Source organism: Sminthopsis crassicaudata, chromosome 1, assembly GCF_048593235.1.
Source record: "Sminthopsis crassicaudata isolate SCR6 chromosome 1, ASM4859323v1, whole genome shotgun sequence".
Taxonomy (NCBI): domain Eukaryota; kingdom Metazoa; phylum Chordata; class Mammalia; order Dasyuromorphia; family Dasyuridae; genus Sminthopsis; species Sminthopsis crassicaudata.
Window position 1 is genome coordinate 502341051 of NC_133617.1, and position 19646 is coordinate 502360696.

Consider the following 19646-nt stretch of genomic DNA (forward strand, 5'->3'; position numbering starts at 1 on the left):
CATGTAAAGATATATCAAACTCAATAAGAAAATATGTAGAAATATTAAGGAGGAAAATAATTACAAGAATGGGAGAATAATGACATATAAAATAAAATTCTGATCCTAAAGTAGGAATTAAAAACTGTGAGTATATGTGGAATAGGAGGGAGCAAAAAGCTGGGATGAAAAGGAATATTTTTGAAATAAAGAATGGCTGAACAAAGTTTGTTAAAGTAACGTAATGGAATGCTATTACATTGTAGGAAATGAGGAAATCAGTGATTACAGTCATGTTGGAAATCATAAAATGATGTAGAGTGAAGTAAACAAAACTAGTATGAAAATAATAATGTCCATTTATATACTATACTGTATATAGCTTATCTCATTTGGTCTTCACAGCAATCATGTAATTTTAGTGCTGTTATTATCTGTAAAAAAGTGTATGTATGTGTATATATATGCATATACATATGTATATATATACTCTTATGGATGAAGCTAGCATTTCTTATACAATGGTAATCTAATGGTGATAGTGGCAACCTTCTTTCACTTCTGATCTTACTGGGAATGGTTCCAATTTATCCCCATTACATATGATGATTACTGATGATTTTAAGTAAATGCTACTATTTTAAGGAAAACTCCATTTATTCCTATACTCTCAAGTATTTTTAATAGGAATAGATGTTGGATTTTATCAAATGCTTTTTCTGCATCTATTGAGATGATCGTATGTTTTTGTTAATTTGGTTATTGATATAGTCAATTAGGCTAACAGTTTTTCTAATATTGAATCAGCCCTGCATTCCTGGTATAAATCCTACTTTGTAATAATGTGTTATCCTGGAGATGATTTTCTGCGTCTTTTTGCTAAGATTTTATTAAGATTTTAGCATCAATATTCATTAGGGAAATTGGTTTGTAATTTTCTTTCTCTGTTTTCTATCTACCTGGTTTAGGTATCAGTACCATGTTTGTGTCATAAAAGGAATTTGGTAGGAGTCTTTCATTCCCTATTTATTTCAAATAGTTTATATAATATTGTAGTTAAGTATTCTTTATATATTTGGAAGAATTCACATATAAATCCATCTGGTCCAGGGGATTTTTTCTTAGGAAGCTGATTAATGGCTTGTACTATTTCTTTTTTCTGAAATGGGACAATTTAAGCAATTTACTTCCTCCTTTGTTAATCTGGGAAACCTATATTTTTTAAGGTAATCACCCATTTCACTTAGGTCATAAAATTTATTGGCATAAAGTTGGGCAAAGTAACTCCTAATTATTACTGTAATTTCCTCATTATTGGTGAAAAGTTCTCTCTTTTCATTTTTAAAACTAACAATTTGATTTTTTTCTTTCCTTTTTCTAATCAGATGTACCAAAAGTTTAACTATATTGTTGGTTTTTTCATAAAACCAACTCTTAGTTTTATTTATTAATTCAATAGTTTTTTTTGTTTGTTTTTTGTTTTACTTTCAATTTTACTTTCAATTTATCAATTACTCTTTTTAGTTTTAGAATTTTAAGTTTAGCATTTGATTGGGGGGCTTTAATTTGCTCTTTTTCTAGCTTTTTAAGTTGTAAGCCCAATTTATTGATCTTCTCTTTCTAGATTTTATGCAAGTAGGCCTCTAGAAATATAAAATTTCCCTTTTTTTACTGCTTTGGCTGCATCCCACACATTTGGTATGACATCTCATTATTGTTATTTTCTTGGGTGAAGTTATTAATTATATCTATGATTTGCTTTTTCACCCAATCATTCTTTAGGATGAGATTATTTAGTTTCCAATTATTTTTGGTCTATTTTCCCCTGGCTTTTTATTGAATGTAATTTTCATTGCTTCATGATCTGAAATGGATGCATTTACTATTTCTGCCTTTCTCCATCTGAATTTGAGGCTTTTATGTCCTAATATATGGTCAAGTTTTGTATGGGTTCCATGAACTGCTGAAAAGAAAGTATACTCCTTTCTGTCACCATTCAGTTTTCTCCAAAGATCTATTATACCTAGTTTTTTTAATATTCGATTTACCTCTTTCATTTCTTTCTTATTTGTTTTGTGGTTTGATTTATCTAATTCTGAGTACAAGGTTGAGATCTCCCACTATTATAGTTTTGCTGTCTATTTCTTCTTGCAACTTTCTTAACATCTCCTTTAGGAAATTAGATGCTATACCATTTGGTGCATATATGTTTAGTATTGATATTGCTTCATTGTCTATGCTATCCTTTAGCAAGATATAGTTTCTTTCCTTATCTCTTTTGATTAGATCATTTTTTGCTTTTGCTTGATCTGAGATAAAGATGACTACCACTGTTTTTGTTTTTGTTTTTTTACTTCACCTGAAGCATAATAGATTTTGCTACAGCCTTTTACCTTTACTCTGTATGTATCTCCCTGCTTTAAACCTGTTTCCTGTAGACAACATATTGTAGGGTTTTGACTTTTGATCCAGTCTGCTATCTGCCTCTGCTTGATGGGAGAATTCATCCCATTCACATTTATGGTTAAAATTACTAATTCTGTATTTCCTGCCATCTTATTATCCCCACATTATTCTTTTTAATTTTCTTTTTTCTTTTTTTTTTTTTTTTGCCCTCCCAACACTCTTTCCCAGTATTAAACTTATGGGCCCCACTTGTGTTATGCCTTTCACCCTTTTTAGGATCCCTCCTTCCCCCTTTAAGTCTCTTCCCTTTTCTTGTAACCTTCCCTTATTGCTTTTTTCCTTTTCCCTTTTCCTCTACCACTTTTTAAAGAGGTGAGAGAAAATTATGTGTAAAACAAATATGTCAATTATTTTTTCTTTTAGCCAACTCTGATGAGAGTAAGATTCACACAATGTTCCTTCCCCTCCCTAAATTCCCTCTCTAAAGGTTTCCTTTGCCTCTTTGTGGTATGTAATTTCCCTCTTTTTATCCCCCCTTCCCCTTTTCCTGACACTATCTCCTTTCCATTTCTACTTCCCTTTTAATGTTATATCAGTAAAATCAAATTATACATGTAGTCTTTATGTATGTGCACAACAGAAATATAGTTCTCAAGAGTTCCTTTTACCTTTTTCTGCTTTTCTTGAGACCTATAGTCAGAGATAAATTTTTTTGTTCGTATCTGGTTGTTTCATTAGGAATAAATGGAATTCACCTGTTTCATTGCATGTCCATCTTCTTCCCTGCAAGAAAATGCTCAGCTTAGCAGGCTGCATTCCAAGTTCTTTTGCCTTTTGGAATATCAAATTCCAAGTCCTGCTATCCTTTAATGTGGAGGCAGCCAGATCTTGAGTGATCCTTATTGTGATACCTCAGTGTGAATTGATTTTTTTCTTCTGCTTGTAATATTTTTTCCTCTTAGTCTGATAGTTCTGAAATTTGGGCACAATATTTCTTGGAGTTTTTATTTTAGGATCTTTTTCAGAAGGTGTTCAATGAATTCTTTTGATGTCTATTTTACCTTCTGATTCTATTACATCTGGGCAGTTCTCTTTGATGATTTCCTGTAAAATAGTTTAATAATCCTCAGATTATCTCTCCTAGATCTATTTTCAAGGTCTGTCATTTTTCCAAGTAGATATTTTACATTTTTATCCAGTTTTACATTTTTTTTTGGTTTTGCTTGACTGATTCTTGATGTCTCAAGGAATCATTCATTGCTATTGTTAGTTCTGATTTTTAATGAGTTATTTTCTTCATTAGCTTTTTTTACTTCTTTTTGTATATGTCCAATTGAGTTTTTAAATGAGTTGTTTTGCTCTATGGAATTTTTTTCCATTTCACTATTTATTTATTTATTTATGTGAGTTGTTATTTTCTTTTTCCAATTCATAAATCCTACTTTCTTGGGAATTCTTTATCTTTTCCAATTGACAAATTCTACTTTCCTGTGATTTTTTTTGCCTTTTCCAATCCACTAATTCTGTTGCCCTGCACTTCCTGTGAATTCTTTATATTGTACAATTCACATTTCAGGAAGTTGTTTACCTTTTCCAATTCACATTTCAGAAACGTGTTACTCTCTTGCATAGTTTCTCTTGCCTTTCCTCATTTTTCTTCTAACTCTCTTTTGAGATTTTCAATAGTCTCTTCTAGGAGAGAGTTATTTGGGGTATTATCTGGAGGCTGCTACTAGTCTCCCCAGGGTTGAAATCCTGCTCTCTTTCTGTATAGAAGCTATCAATTGTAGTTTTGATTTTTTTACTCATTTTTTAAGCCATTAGGGTCTGCCTTCAAGACAAGGAGGTTAACAATTTCCTCTGCAGAGCAAGGATGGGTATATGAACAGTAACTGTCCTCTCAATGGGCTGCAAAGAGCAGCCGAGCTGCGGGAGGGCTCTGGGAAGAGCTCCACACTGGAAGTGACTAAGCTTGGGTATCACAGGCTAGGCTGTACAAGTGCCCTGAGAGGAGCCCCACTGTGAGGATTAGCGACTGCCTTCAGGCTATAGGCTAAGCAGCAAAAGTATTACTTCTCCCCACAAAAGCCTACCTTGTTTATTATCAGTCGCCCTATCCCTCACCACACAGGAAATGTGTCTGCCTGGGCAGCATAGTCTAACTGGGGAAATTCTACTACCCCGGGCTGAGTTCCCACTGTGCAGATGAGAGGCTGCACCGGGCTGTGCTCCCTGCTGTGCAGGTTTGTGACTGCTCCCCAACAAGACCCCCTAGCTGCAGAATGCCATTTAAGAACTGGCAATATTCCAGATAATCTTCGGCCGGTAAGTTGTTGTACTTTCAATCTTCATGAACCTTACCAGTCTAACACTATTTTTTGAGGCTGATTTTAAAAATTGGTAGTGAGGGTATGAGAGGAGCTTAGAAAGTCATGTGTGCCTTCTCTGCCATCTTTCCCTCTCCTACTTTTTAATGAGATGAGAGAAGTTTCTCTGTAAATCAAATATGTCTAATATTTTCTCTTTGAGTCAAATATCATGAGAATAAGATTCACACAATGTTCTTCTCCTTCTCTAAATTCCCTAAGATATAATAGGATTCCTTTGCCTCTTCATGGGATGTATTTTCCCTCTTTTTATCTCCCCTTTTCCTTTTTATCTGATACTATCCCCTTTCCACTTCTACTTCCCTTTTTTGTATAATAACAGTAAAATTAAATTATACAAGCACTCTTTATGTATGCCCATAGCAGAATTACAGTTTTCAAGAGTTCTTTTTATCTTTTATGCTTCTCTTGAGTGTGATAGTTGGAAGTCAAATTTTTTGTTTGGCTCTGTTTTTTTCATTAGGAATAAATGGAATTCACCAGTTTCATTGCATGTCCATCTTCCTCCCTGCAAGAAAATGTTCATCTTAGCTGGGTAGTTTATTCATGGCTGCATTCCAAGTTCTTTTGCCTTTCGGAATTTCAGGCCGTTCAATCCTTTAATGTGGAAATAGTTAGATCCTAAGTGACCCTTATTGTGGCTCCTTGGTACTTGAATTGTTTTTTTTGTTTTTTGTGTGTGTGTTTTTTTTTTTTTTTTTTCTGGTTGCTTATAATATTTTTTTTCCTTAGTATGATAGTTCTGAAATTTAGCCACAATATTCCTTGGAGTTTTTATTTAGGGGTCTATTTCAGATTTAGAAGGTATTCAAGGAATTCTTTTTTTTATTATTATTATATATTTTTTGTAATATTATCCCTTGTATTCATTTTTCCAAATTATGCCCCCCTCCCTCTTCTCCATTCCCCCAATGACAGGCAATCCCATACATTTTACATGTGTTACAATATAACCTAGATACAATACATGTGTGTAAATACCATTTTCTTGTTGCACAATAAGCATTAGATTCCGAAGGTACATGTAACCTGGGCAGACAGATATTAGTGCTAACGATTTACATTCACTTCCCAGTGTTTCTTCTCTGGGTGTAGCTACCTCTGTCCATCATTGATCAACTGGAAGTGAGTTGGCTTTTCTTTATGGTGAAGATTTCCACTTCCATCAGAATACATCCTCATACAGTATTGTTGTTGAAGTGTATAGTGATCTTCTGGTTCTTCTCATTTCACTCAGCATCAGTTGATGTAAGTCTCTCCAGGCCTCTCTGTATTCCTCCTGCTGGTCATTTCTTACAGAGCAATAATATTCCATAACCTTCATATACCATAATTTACCCAACCATTCTCCAACTGATGGACATCCATTCATCTTCCAGTTTCTAGCTACAACAAAAAGAGCTGCCACAAACATGTTGGCACATATAGGTCTCTTTCCACTCTTTAGTATTTCATTGGGATATAAGCCCAGTAGTAGCGCTGCTGGGTCAAAGGGTATGCACAGTTTGATAACTTTTTGGGCATAATTCCAGATTGCTCTCCAGAATGGCTGGATTCTTTCACAACTCCACCAGCAATGTATTAGTGTCCCAGTTTTCCCACATCCCCTCCAACATTCAACATTATTTGTTCCTGTCATCTTAGCCCATTTGACAGGTGTGTAGTGGTATCTCAGAGTTGTCTTAATTTGCATTTCTCTGATCGGTAGTGATTTGGAACACACTTTCATATGAGTGGATATAGTTTCAATTTCTTCATCTGAGAATTGTCTGTTCATATCCTTTGACCATTTATCAATTGGAGAATGGTTCGGTTTCTTATAAATTAGGTTCAGTTCTCTATATATTTTGGAAATGAGACCTTGTCAGAACCTTTGCTTTTAAAAATATTTTCCCAATTTGTTACTTCCCTTCTAATCTTGTTTGCATTAGTATTGTTTGTACAGAAACTTTTTAGTTTGATGTAATCAAAATCTTCTATTTTGTGATCAATAATGATCTCTAATTCTCCTCTGGTCATAAATTCCTTCCTCCTCCACAAGTCTGAGAGGTAGACTATCCTCTGTTCCTCTAATCTATTTATTATCTCCCTCTTTATGCCTAAATCATGGACCCATTTTGATCTTATCTTGGTATATGGTGTAGATCCATATCTAATTTCTGCCATATTAATTTCCAGTTTTCCCAACAGTTTTTTCCAAATAATGAATTTTTATCCCTAATGTTGGTAACTTTGGGTTTTGTCAAAGATTAGATTGCTATAGATGTTCCCTTTTTTGTCCTTTGTATCTAATCTGTTCCACTGATCTACCGGTCTATTTCTTAGCCAATACCAAATGGTTTTGGTGACTGCTGCTATATAATATAGCTTTAGATCAGGTACACTTAGACCACCTTCCTCTGAGTTTTTTTCATTAGTTCCCTTGCAATTCTCGACCTTTTATTCTTCCATATAAATTTTGTTGTTATTTTTTCTAGGTCATTGAAATAGTTTCTTGGGAGTCTGATTGGTATAGCACTAAATAAATAGATTAGTTTGGGGAGTATTGTCATCTTTATTATATTCGCTCGGCCTATCCAAGAGCACTGAATGTCTTTCCAATTATTTAAATCTGACTTTATTTTTGTGGCAAGTGTTTTGTAATTTTTCTCATATAATTCCTGACTTTTCTTTGGTAGATGGATTCCCAAATACTTTATACTCTCAACATTTGTTTCGAATGGAATTTCTCTTTGTATCTCTTGCTGTTGCATTTTGTTGGTGATATATTTTGGTATGATGTCTCATCATTGTCATTATCTTGGGTGAAATTATTAATTGTTTCTATAATTTGCTGTTTCACGCTGCCATTCTTTAAGATGAGATTGTTCATTTTCCCATTACTTTTTGGTCTATTTACCCCTAAATTTTTACTGAATGTAGCTTTTATTGCATTGTGATCTGAGAAGAAGGCATTTATTATTTCTGCCTTCCTACATTTAATTTTGAGATATTTATGTCCTAATATATGGTCAATTTTTGTATAGGATCCATGAACTGCTGAGAAGAAAGTATATTCCTTTCTATTGCCATTCAGTTTTCTCCAAAGGTCTATCATACCTAGTTTTTCTAATGGTCTATTTACTTTTTCAATTTCTTTCTTATTTGTTTTGTGGTTTGATTTGTCTAAATCTGAGAGTGCAAGGTTGAGATCTCCCACTATTATAGGTTTACTGTCTATTTCTTCTTGCAACTCTCTTAACTTTTCCTTCAGAATGTTAGATGCTATACCACTTGGTGCATATATGTTTAGTATTGATATGGCTTCATTATTTATGCTACCTTTCAGCAGGATATAGTTTCCTTCCATATCTTTTTTAACTAGATCAACGTCTGCTTTTGCTTGATCTGAAATAAGGATAGCTACCCCTGCTTTTTTGGCTTTACCTGAAGCATAATAGGCTCTGTTCCAACGTTTTACCTTTACTCTAGATGTATCTCCCTGCTTTAAGTGTGTTTCCTGCAGACAACATATTGTAGGGTTCTGATTTTTGATCCAATCTGCTATCCATCTCCGTTTGATGGGAGTGTTCATCCCATTCACATTTACAGTTAAAATTACTAATTCTGTATTTCCTGCCATCATATTATCCCCAGATTATGCTTTTTCCCTTGACCCCCCTGTTCCCCTTCCCCGATATTTAATTTACAGACCCTCCTTGTGATTTGCAGCCCTCCCTTTTTTTAGTATCCCTCTCCCCCTCCCTCCAAATCCCTTCCCTTATTCTCCTTTTCCCTTTTCCTATACCCCCTTTTTAATGAGGTGAGAGAAAATTCTCTGAGAAACAAATATGTCAATTATTTACTCTTTGAGCCTCTTCTGATGAGAGTAAGATTCACACAATGATTCTCCCCCTCACTAAAGTCCATCAGATATGGTGTATTTTCTATGCCTCTTCCTGGGATGTAGTTTCCCTCTTTTTATCATTCCTTCCCCTTTTTCTGAAACGACCTCCTTCCCTTTACTACACCGCCCTTTTTTTCTTTTATATCAGTAAAATCAAATTATCCATGAGTACTTTTTATATACCCACAACAGAGTTACAGTTCTCAAGGGTTCTGTGTACGTTTTTCTGTTTCTCTTCAGTCTTGTGGATGTAGATCAAATTGTTTGTTTAAGTCTGGTTTTTTTCTTAGAAACATATAGAATTCCTCTATTTCATTGAATGACCATCTTCTTCCATGGAAAAAGATGCTAAACTTAGCTGGGTAGTTCATTCTTGGTTGCAGTCCTTGATCTTTTGCCTTACGGAATATCAGGTTCCAGGCCCTTCTATCTTTTATTGTGGAGGCAGCCAGATCTTGAGTGACCCTTATTGTGGCACCTTGGTATTTAAATTGTTTTTTTCTAGCTGCTTGCAAGATTTTTTCCTTTGTGTGGTAATTCTGCAGCTTAGCCACAATATTCCATGGTGTTCTTTTTTTAGGGTCTATTTCAGAAGGAGTTCGATGAATTCTTTCCACATCCACTTTCCCTTCTGTTTCTATTATCTCTGGACAGTTCTCTTTGATAATTTCCTGTAAAATAGAATCTAGGCTCTTTTTTTGGTCATAGTTTTCGGGAAGTACAATGATCCGCAGATTATCTCTCCTAGATCTATTTTCCAGGTCTATAGTTTTTCCCAGTAAGTATTTGACGTTATTCTCCAGCTTCTCATTTTTTTTTTTGTTTTGTTTGACTTATTCTTGGGTTCTCTGTGAATCATTCATTTCTATTTGTTCCATCCTGACTTTTAAGGAGTTATTTTCTTCATTCACAATTTTTAGTTCTTTTTGTAAATGCCCAATTTCGTTTTTAAATGAATTATTTTGCTCTATTGAATTTTTTTCCATTTCCCTAATTTTTTTTGATAATTATTTTCTTTTTCCAATTCAAAAATTCTATTTTCTTGAGACTTTTTTATCTTTTCCAATTCAGAAATCCTACTTTCCTGTGATTTTTTAATCTTTTCTAATTCACAAATTTTGTTTCCCTGCATCTCCTGTGAATTCTTTATTTTTTCCAACTCCAATTTCAGGACGTTGTTATTCTCTATCATAGCTTCCCTTTCCTTTCCCCATTTTTCTTCAAACTCTTATCTTTTTAATAGTCTCTTTGAGGAGAGAGTTATGTGATGTGGGGGGCAGGAATCATTCCCCTTTAGGTTGTTATCTGCTGACTCTCTGCTGTTAACTTCCTCGGGGTTGGATACCTGCTCTTTCTCTGTGTAGAAGGAATCTATGGTTCTTTTTGGCTTCTTACTCATACTTAAAAATTCTTTTGGGGTCTGTCCCTGGGGTAGAAAATTATTTATTTATTTCTTTACCAGCTTCCTCCCAGACTGGATGGATGCAGCAGCTCCTGTGCCTGAGCTAAGAGAGAGCTCTGGGAGAAAGTTCCCCACCCCCTCCCTGGAGGTGCCTCAGAGGTGACTAGCACTGCTGTTCTTTGAGGGCGCTGTGTTCTAGTGGCTTCCCTGAGGTTTGAGACTGAACAGTAAAGACGGCACAAAGCCCCGCCTACGTGTCCCGGTGGGGCGTGGATGTCTGCAGCAGGTGAGGTGGAAAGCCCCTGCACTCAAACTGGAAGTGTCTGCCAGAAACCGCGGTCCCTAGTTCAAAGGTTCCTCTTCTTTGGGACTTCCACAGCCTTCAGCTGAGCCAGGCAGTGTGTGTTGCCTTGGGCCGTATCTGCCCACTTCTCAATCTCTTAACTAGTCTCAGGTGGGAGCTAGGGGCCACACCCCCAGTGCTGAGATCTGCTGAGTCACCCCCAGGATCCGGGAAGATCTAATCTTTTTTAAATTTTTTGAATTTTTAAAGTGGCTTAAATTTCTCTTCTGAACTGCTGTATTATAAGCAGAGAAGAGCTAACAGCCTGTGCCAGATTTCTTTATCTCAGTGGCTTCTCTGATCCCAGAGCACTCCCCAGCGTGATCAGCGCAGTATGCTAGCACCCAGCTGTCTGTGCTGGCCTCTCTCCTTCCTCCCCTGGGAACTGACCTTTTCTGTTGAAACTCCAGATTCTCTTCAGCTGATAAGTCGTGCTTCCAGTCCTTGTGGTATCTATCAGTGCAGCACTATTTATGAGGCTAATTTATCTAATTGGTTGTGAGGGAGTAAGGACTTTCACAGAGTCGTGTGTATCTTCTCCGCTATCTTGGCTCCACCAGGAATTCTTTCAAAGCCTATTTTGCCTTCTATTTCTATTAAATCTGGGCAGTTTTCTTTGATGATTTCCTGTAAAATAGTGTCTACGATCTTTTTCAGGAAGTCCAATAATCCAATCTTAAATCTCTCTTAAATCTATTTTCCAGGTCTGTTGTTTTTCCAAGTAGATATTTAAATTTTTATATATTTTTTCATTTTTTTGGTTTTGTTTGACTGATTTTTGATGTCTCAATCAATCATTAATTTCTATTTGTTCAGTTCTGAGTTTTAATGAGTTATTTTCTTCATTAGCTTTTTTTTTTTGTACTTGTTTTTATGTTTGTCCAGTTGAGTTTTTAAATGAGGTAGTTTGGTCTATGGAATTTTTTTCCATTTCACTAATTTTTAATGAGTTATTTTCTTTTTCCAATTCACAAATCCTACTTTCCTGGGAGTTCTTTATCTTTGCCAATTCACAAATTCTGTTCCCCCGGGAGTTCTTTACCTTTTCCAATTCACATTTCAGGAAGTTGTTTTCTTTTTCCACTTTATCAAACATTTTTAATAAGTTATATGCCTTTTCTGTACTCTCTTACATAGTTTCTCTTTCCTTTCCCCATTTTTCTTCTAGCTCTCTTTTAATATCTTTTATAATTTCTTCTAGGAAAGCCTTGTGTGATGGGGATGAGGTTACATCCTTCTTTGGAGTTTTGTCTGGAGACTTTCTGCTATTACTCTCTTTGGGGTTAGAAACCTGCTCTCTTTCTGTAGAGAAGATATCAATAGTTAGAGTTTGTTTGGCTTTTTTACTAATTTTTTTAAAAAGCTCTTAGTATCTACCTTCAGGGCAAGGAGATTACCAGCTTCCTCTATAGAACAGAGATAACTAGATGGACAGTAGTTGTCCTGCACACAGGCTGCAAAGAGCAGCCCAGCTGCAGAAGTGCCCTATGAAGAACCCTGCAGCGGAAGTGTCACTGCCCTGGGAAGAGCAGCTGCACTGCAGAAGTTTCACTGCCCAAGCAGAATTGTGGCTGCTCTGGGCAGAGCCTCCCCCTGCCATGCAGAAGTGTGGCTGTTCTTGGCAAAAACTCCTCCCTGCAGAATGCTGCTGCACAGCTGTGATCCATGTTGAGGCACTTCTGGTGCTGGGTGCGTGTGACCAGGTCCTGTACACTCTACCTTTGGAGTTTGTATAACTTCTCTGCTGATCTTCTGCTTTGCAACCAAAGCAGAGCAGATAACATGTGGTAGAGTCCTCCCTGCAAAATCTCCACTCTGGGAGACTGGCCCGCCCCTGGTCCACTCAGTGTACTAGCCTCTGCAGTTTACCTCCCTGCCTGCACTGACCTGCTTCACACACACACACCCACTCTCCCTATCCCCCCCACACTCCCCTCCCCATTAGGACAACCCTTTTTTGTCAATCTTCCAGATTATTTTTGGCTGGTAATTTGTTGTACTCCCAATATTCATGGATTTTACCAGTCAAGCACTATTTCAAAGGCTGAATTTTGTAATTAGTAGTGAGTGTATAGGATCTTAGAATGAAGCATGTGTCCTCTCTGCCATCTTGGCTCTACCCTCACTTTGGGGATAATTAATGTGGTGACACATTGTCTTCCATGTAGCTTGAGGAGTATTTTAAATGAATACTATTTGAATTATATAGGGTTTTTGTTATTTCCCATTTAGGAATGTAAAGGGAATGACTTTTGTAGAGGTTTCAAAGGTGTAAAACATGTTCAGGAATGTAGGATGAAAATATGACTATTATTTCCCCTACCATAATGATTATAAAGGAATGAGGGAAATACCACATATTAATGATCAGCTAATATGTAGAGAAGGAATACAGTTAAATATCATAATCTGAAAAAATTCATTGTGTACTTTGGTTATATTCAAAAGATTTTATGGAGATAATATTTATTAAAGCTACAAATAGATATCTAAAACTGAAGAGAGGCCTGCAAGTTATTGGGATAAAGGCAGGAAATGAAAGGAGATGTATTAGGGAGCTGGAATAGCTCTTCTTTCTGAAAAGTTAGGGAAATTATGAAGGAGAAGATTGCTATGTTAGTTTACCTCACAAAAAATTTCTACTTGAAGCAATATCATATAAAAGAAATCCCTTTTTTTCACCTGGCATGGTGGTTTGGACATGGCAATCTAGTAAGGGCACCATATAAAAAAATTCAAAGTCTAAGGAAGGGAGAAAGAGAAGGGAGTGGGTGGAGCACAAACAGCATCCAAGAATAGCTTAGACTAAAGCAGATTCCAGGTATGTAAAAACATGTTTTGTAAGAGAAAATACAAAAAATATTTTACCAAAGGCAGAAAAACAGTTTTCAGAAAATTTAAACTTCATTAGAGAGAGTGGCTATTGAGAACAAAATAAACCTAACTGCTATCCTGGCTTTCCAGAATACTTGACTGAGCAATCATCACAGATCCAAGTTGAAGGTAAGATGCTAATTCATCAGCCCCTCCACCACCCAAATGTTTAATAATTTGATTTATCAAAACTGATGGAAGATTATAATGGTAATTACAAGTTACCACTTCATGTTTAAGTTGTTGTAAAGGAATGCTTTTTTTGTGTGTTTTTAATATTTCTCTTAGGGAAGGGAATAGATATCTGCCCTATCCAAATGTATGTTCCACAATACATACTAAGATTTTTTTCTATTCCTCTTTGAGGAGAGTGCTTACACTTGAGACAAACCTAAAATTTTATTTATTATCTCATGAATTCCAGACAAGGATGTAAATAACCAAAGAATTTGAAGGAGAAAAATAGAACTTCATCTTTTTCTTTGGGTCTCAGGTTCTCTCAAATAGATCCCAGTGCATAGGGATCCAGAGTTTACATCAGCCATCTTAGTAAGAAAGACAATGCTGTGTATCCACCCACAAGGCTTAAAAACATGCTTAATATGATCCTCTGCTCTATTTTATCCATTGTAAAAATTTAAATGAAAAAATTCATAAATATTACATATAATTTTAAGTCAAAGTTGAGCTTATTAGTTCTATAGTCAGATATACATTACTTAAATAATAGAAATCAAATCTTAGTCCTTCCAATATTATATATGCTCACATTTTAAAATTTGAAAAACCACAAGCTTTGTGGTTGTTTTTCCCTTGATCTTAAAAAATAGTTGTGAATTTTTGTTTATTGTAGTGGAAATGAAATTCTATGGACATTTTGCATACCATGATCTAATATTACTTCAAATTTAACTATAAAGAAATGCATCTTCCATCATAAATTCTAATATTTTCATTTTCTAACATCACATTTAAATTGGTGAAAACTATCCAATTTGCAGGAAAGGGCAATGGAAAATTAATCTTAAAAAGCATTTGATTTTACATATGTTTTAAATAAAATTGTTGCTTTAAATGGCTTAATTAGAACAGTTTGTCATACAAACTGAAAACTGTAATAATGATATCATTTTAACCACTGAATTTCAGCAGAAATAGAAAGACAGACAAAGGGAGGGAGTAAAGAGAGAAGTTTTGTTACTGAACTTTGTTCTTTTTATGCATTTTAAACCTATATGTTTAGTTACTTCAAAGGAAATTGTCACTAAAAAATGAAGATACTGAAAAACACATTAGACTAGAGCAAAAATAAAAGATCAATTTCTCAATTCAATCTCACATTGTACCTTCAACTTTCAATATATGCTTACTCTTTTGCTGAATGTTACATAATTTTTTCTCAAGTCAATGTCATTTTCTACTATAGCAAAGATTAGAGAGCTCGCCAATATCAGTTATTGGTTATCTCAAAGCCTGCTATATGATTTGCTCCCACATATAATTTTGTCATCCTGAGTTCTAGTGCAATGTAAGAGTAAATTTGTATATTTCCTCATTAATTAATAACATTTCAACATATCTGTCAATCAAAGAAACTCAGAGCCCTACCTCAATTCTTCAAAAATTATTAATTTAATAAACTGGAGAAATCTCCTTTTGTAATAGTAGTTATCCCTTATCTCTCTACATATATTAAATCTCTTCATCTTCCAGAATTAAATAAAAAAAGTTTTTAATATATGCTTTATCTCAAACATTTACTCCATAAATCTCCAGCAATTTTCAAGAAAATGTCCCTGCTCTTTCCATTAATATCTCCATATCATGCCTTTAGAATGACCTCGTTTATGCTTTTGGCACTTAGGTGTGCTCTGCATAGTGGACAATAAATAAAAACATTACTATTCCTGGGGCAGGGAAAGTGTACAAGATGAGCAAGGATAAATTTGTTCCAAGCTGTACTTTAGATCTCATTATAGTATCTTTTTTCTACAAATCCAACTATCTCCTAAACTTCCTTATCAATGCTAGAGTTATAAATCTCCTAGTCACACAAAATCTCATCACCCACCGAGCTAGGACAAACAATATGCTTTTTAGGGTTCTTTCTGCTCAGCCATGTTTACCTTCAGACAAATTGCAGTACATGTTCCAATTCCTTGACTTCTTGAGTAAACCATTGCAATCTTTTGAAGTGCAAAAGTCATAACTATCTCCAAAAGCCCTTTCTCTAATAATAGGAAAGAATAAAAACAAATTAATAAAGAAGAGGTTTATGGTTTCATGTATCATATATTAGCCAGGATTGGCAGCTAGCAGCAGAAGGGGAGTGCCAGCATTACTTATTTCTTTCAGCAAAAGAAGCTTCATTCATCTTTGACTTCAGACTATATATTGTCTCAGTTTCTTTGCTAGTTCTTTGGTGTTTTCTAAATAAATAAAGTATGCAATGATAGGAATAATTTATCTTTCCTTTCGCAATTCTAATACTTTTTTTTTGTTTCTCTTGCTTTCTTATTATAGCTAGCATTTCCAAAATCATTTATCATACTAGTGAGGAAAGGCAACGTGTTTATTTCTATATTTAATAGGAAAACTAAGACTGTATCCAGTTGGAATTAGTTCCACATTTAGGATTTAAAAACAGGCTTTTATGATATATTTTAATTTGTACTTCAATTATTATAATTTATAGTTGTTTTTTTTTTCAGATAGATTGATATAATATCTTGTCAAAGGCCTTTCTTGCATCAGTGAAAAAAATCAAGTAGCTTTGAGCCCCTGTCTTTTTAATCCAATTAATTACAGTCATTTTATTCCTAACATTGGATATTACTGTACTTTTATAAATCCAACTTAGTAATAGTTAATTCTTTTTATCATAGTCCTTTTATTTTATTTTATTTATGTTTATTGAAGCTTTTTATTTTCAAAACATGCGAGAATAATTTTTCAAAATTGATACTTGCAAAACCTTGTGTTCCAATTTTTCCCTTCCTTCCCCCTACTCCATTATCTAGATGGAAAGTAATCCAATATATTTAAACATTATAAAATGCATGTAAATCCTATATATATGTATAGTATGTATAAAATAAAATTAGAGCAAACAATAACAAAAGTGAAAATGATGTGTTGTAATCCAGACTCAGTTCCCACAGTTCTCTCTCTGGGTATAGATGGCTTTAATCATCACAAGAACATTGGAACTGGCCTAAGACATCTCATTGTTGAAAAGAGCCACACCCAGCACAATTGATCATCATAAAATCTTGCTATTGCTGGTACAATGATCTCCTGATCCTGCTCATTTTACTTAACATCAATCAGTTCATGTAAGTCTCTCCAGGCATCTCTGAAATTATCCTCTGATTTTTTTCTTATAGAACAATAATATTCTATTAAATTCATATGCCATAACTTTTTCAGCCATTCTTCAACTGATGGACATTCAATAGTTTCCAGTTTCTTGTCATGTTGTAGTCCTTTTAAAGGATTAAATGTAAAATGTTATATTTTTATTACTGATATGTGGCCTGCAATTCTCTTTCTATTATTTATCCCTAAGTGTTTTAGGAAATAGAATTTTTTCTCATAAGAAACACATAGAACAGTTGTTTGTTTATTTCTTTCTTTCTCAATTTTTGAGAATAGTTGGAGTAGTATAATATCATTTTCTTCTTAAACATGCCAGAATTCATCTCTAAATCAGTATTGAACAGAATTCTCTCATACCTTTTGACAGTTTCTTTCTGACTTTTCCAAAATGATTTTCTGAGATTAAGTTGGATAACTTTTAAAGATGAAGGAACAATACTAATTTTTTTTCTTTTATCTTTTTTGTGTTTTTCCTTTTTTTAAATTAATTTTATAATTATAAAATTTATTTTTGACAGTATATATGCATGAGTAATTTTTTATAACAGTATCCCTTGTATTCATTTTTCCAAATTTTCCCCTCCCTCCCTCTACTCCCTCCCCTAGATGACAGGCAATCCTATACATTTTACATGTGTTACAGTATAACCTAGATACAATATATGTGTGTAAATCCAATTTTCTTGTTGCACGTTAAGTATTAGATTCCAAAGGTATAAGTAATCTGAGTAGATAGACAGTGGTGCTAACAATTTATATTCACTTCCCAGTGTTCCTTCTCTAGGTGTAGTTGTTTCTGTCCATCATTGATCAACTGGAAGTGAGTTTTATCTTCTTTATGTCGAAGATATCCACTTCCATCAGAATACATCTTCATACAGCATTGTTGTTGAAGTGCATAGTGATCTTCTGGTTCTGTTAATTTCACTCAGCATCAGTTCATATAAGTCTCTCCAAACTTTTCTGAATTCATTCTGCTGGTCATTTCTTACAGAGCAATATGGAATATGATATTCCAAAGGGGAAAGTAACTTGGATTGCACTCAAGAATCATGTATCCACCAAAAATTAAGCCTTATCTCTCAGGGGAAAAGATGGATATTCAATAAAATAGGGAATTTTCCTTTATTTTTGATGAAAACAATGGAGATGAACACAAAATTTGATCTTTAAATACAGAACTCAGGAGATGCCTCAATATAAAAAGGGAAGAAAGAAACTATGTTTTCTTAAAAGATACATTGTTTGCATCCTTATGTGGAAAGAGAACATGTTTAACTATTGAGAACTGTATCTTTGTTAGGGATATAACTAGAAGATATAAATGTAATATGATTTTACTCTGATGATATGAAAAAGAAGCTATAAATAGAAAAGATATGGTACTAGAAGAAAAGGAAGGGGAGGTAAAATGGGGCAAATTATATCATATGAAGAGGCAAAAAATCTACTACAGTTGAAGGAAAGAATGGAGGGGTTGAGCATTGTGGGAACTTAAATTTCACCTGATTTGGCTCAAAGAGAGAATATCAGACATATGTAGTTTAATAAAGAAAGTTATCTCATCCTATAGGGAAGCAGAAGGAGAAAGGGAAAAGGAAAGGGGGAGATAAAAGAAGGGAGAACAGAACTAGAAGGGGAAAGTGATTAGAAAGTGGGGAGTAACTGTAAAAGAGGAGGGCAGATTGAAAGAGAGGATGATCAGAAGTTAAACAATAGTGAGGAGGGAAAGGAGGAAAGAAAAAAGAAAAATATAACTTGGGAAAAACAAGATGATAGGAAATATGGAGTTAGTTTTACTGTAAAAGTGAATGAGATGAACTCTTGCATAAAATGGAAGCAGATAGCAGACTGGACAAAAAGCCAGAATCTTACAATATGTTGTTTACAAGAAACACTTTTAAAGTAGAGTGATACATACAGAGTAAAGATAAAAGCCTGGAGGACAATCTATTTTACTTCATATGAATTAAAAAAAAAAAGCAGGAGTCGTGATCCTGATCTCAGATAAAGAAAAAGGAAAAATATGTCTAATTAAAAGAGACAAAGAAGGATAATACATCTTTATAAAAGGTACCATAGATAGGGAAGTAATACCAATACTAAACATATATGTACCAAGTAGTATAGTATCCAAGTTCCTAGAGGAGAAGTAAAGAGAACTGCAAGAAGAAATAGATAGCAAAAGTATGCTAGTAGGGATCTTAATCTTACTCTATCAGAACTAGATAACTCAAATCACAAAATAAATAAAAAAGAAGTTAAGGAGGTAAATGGAATTTTTTTTGGGGGGGAAACAGTATGATAGAACTTTGGAGAAAATTGAATGGCGACAAAAAGGAAGATACTTTTTTCTTGTCATATATGGAACCTACATAAAAACTGACAATGTATTAGGGCATAAAAACTTTAACATCAAATGCAGATGCAGAAATAGTAAATGTATTTTTTTCAAATCATGATATAATAAAAGGCCAGGAAAAACAGACCAATAATTAAGTGGAAAATAAATAATCTAATCTTAGATTCTTAGTGTGTGAAACAATTAATTACAGACACGATCAATATTTTAATCCAAGAGAATGACAATAATGGGATAATACACAATAATGGGATAATATACCAAAATTTATGGGATGCAGCCAAAGTAGTTCATTGGGCAAGTTTTACATCTCTGGATGCTTACTTGAACAAAATAGAGAAAGAGAAGATAAATGAATTGGGTAGGCAACTAAAAAAGCTAGAAAAAAGAACAAATTAAAAGCCCCCAATTGAACAATAAATTTGAAATTCTGAAAATAAAAGGGAAAATTAAGAAAACTGAAAGTGAGAAAACTATTGAATTAATAAACAAAATGATCAGTTCCTTTAATGCAAAAATTAGATAAACCTTTATTTGATTAGAAAAAGGAAAGAAGAAAATCAAATTGTTAGTATCAAAAATGAAAAGGGTAAACTTTCCACCAATGAAGAGGTAATTAAAGCAATAAT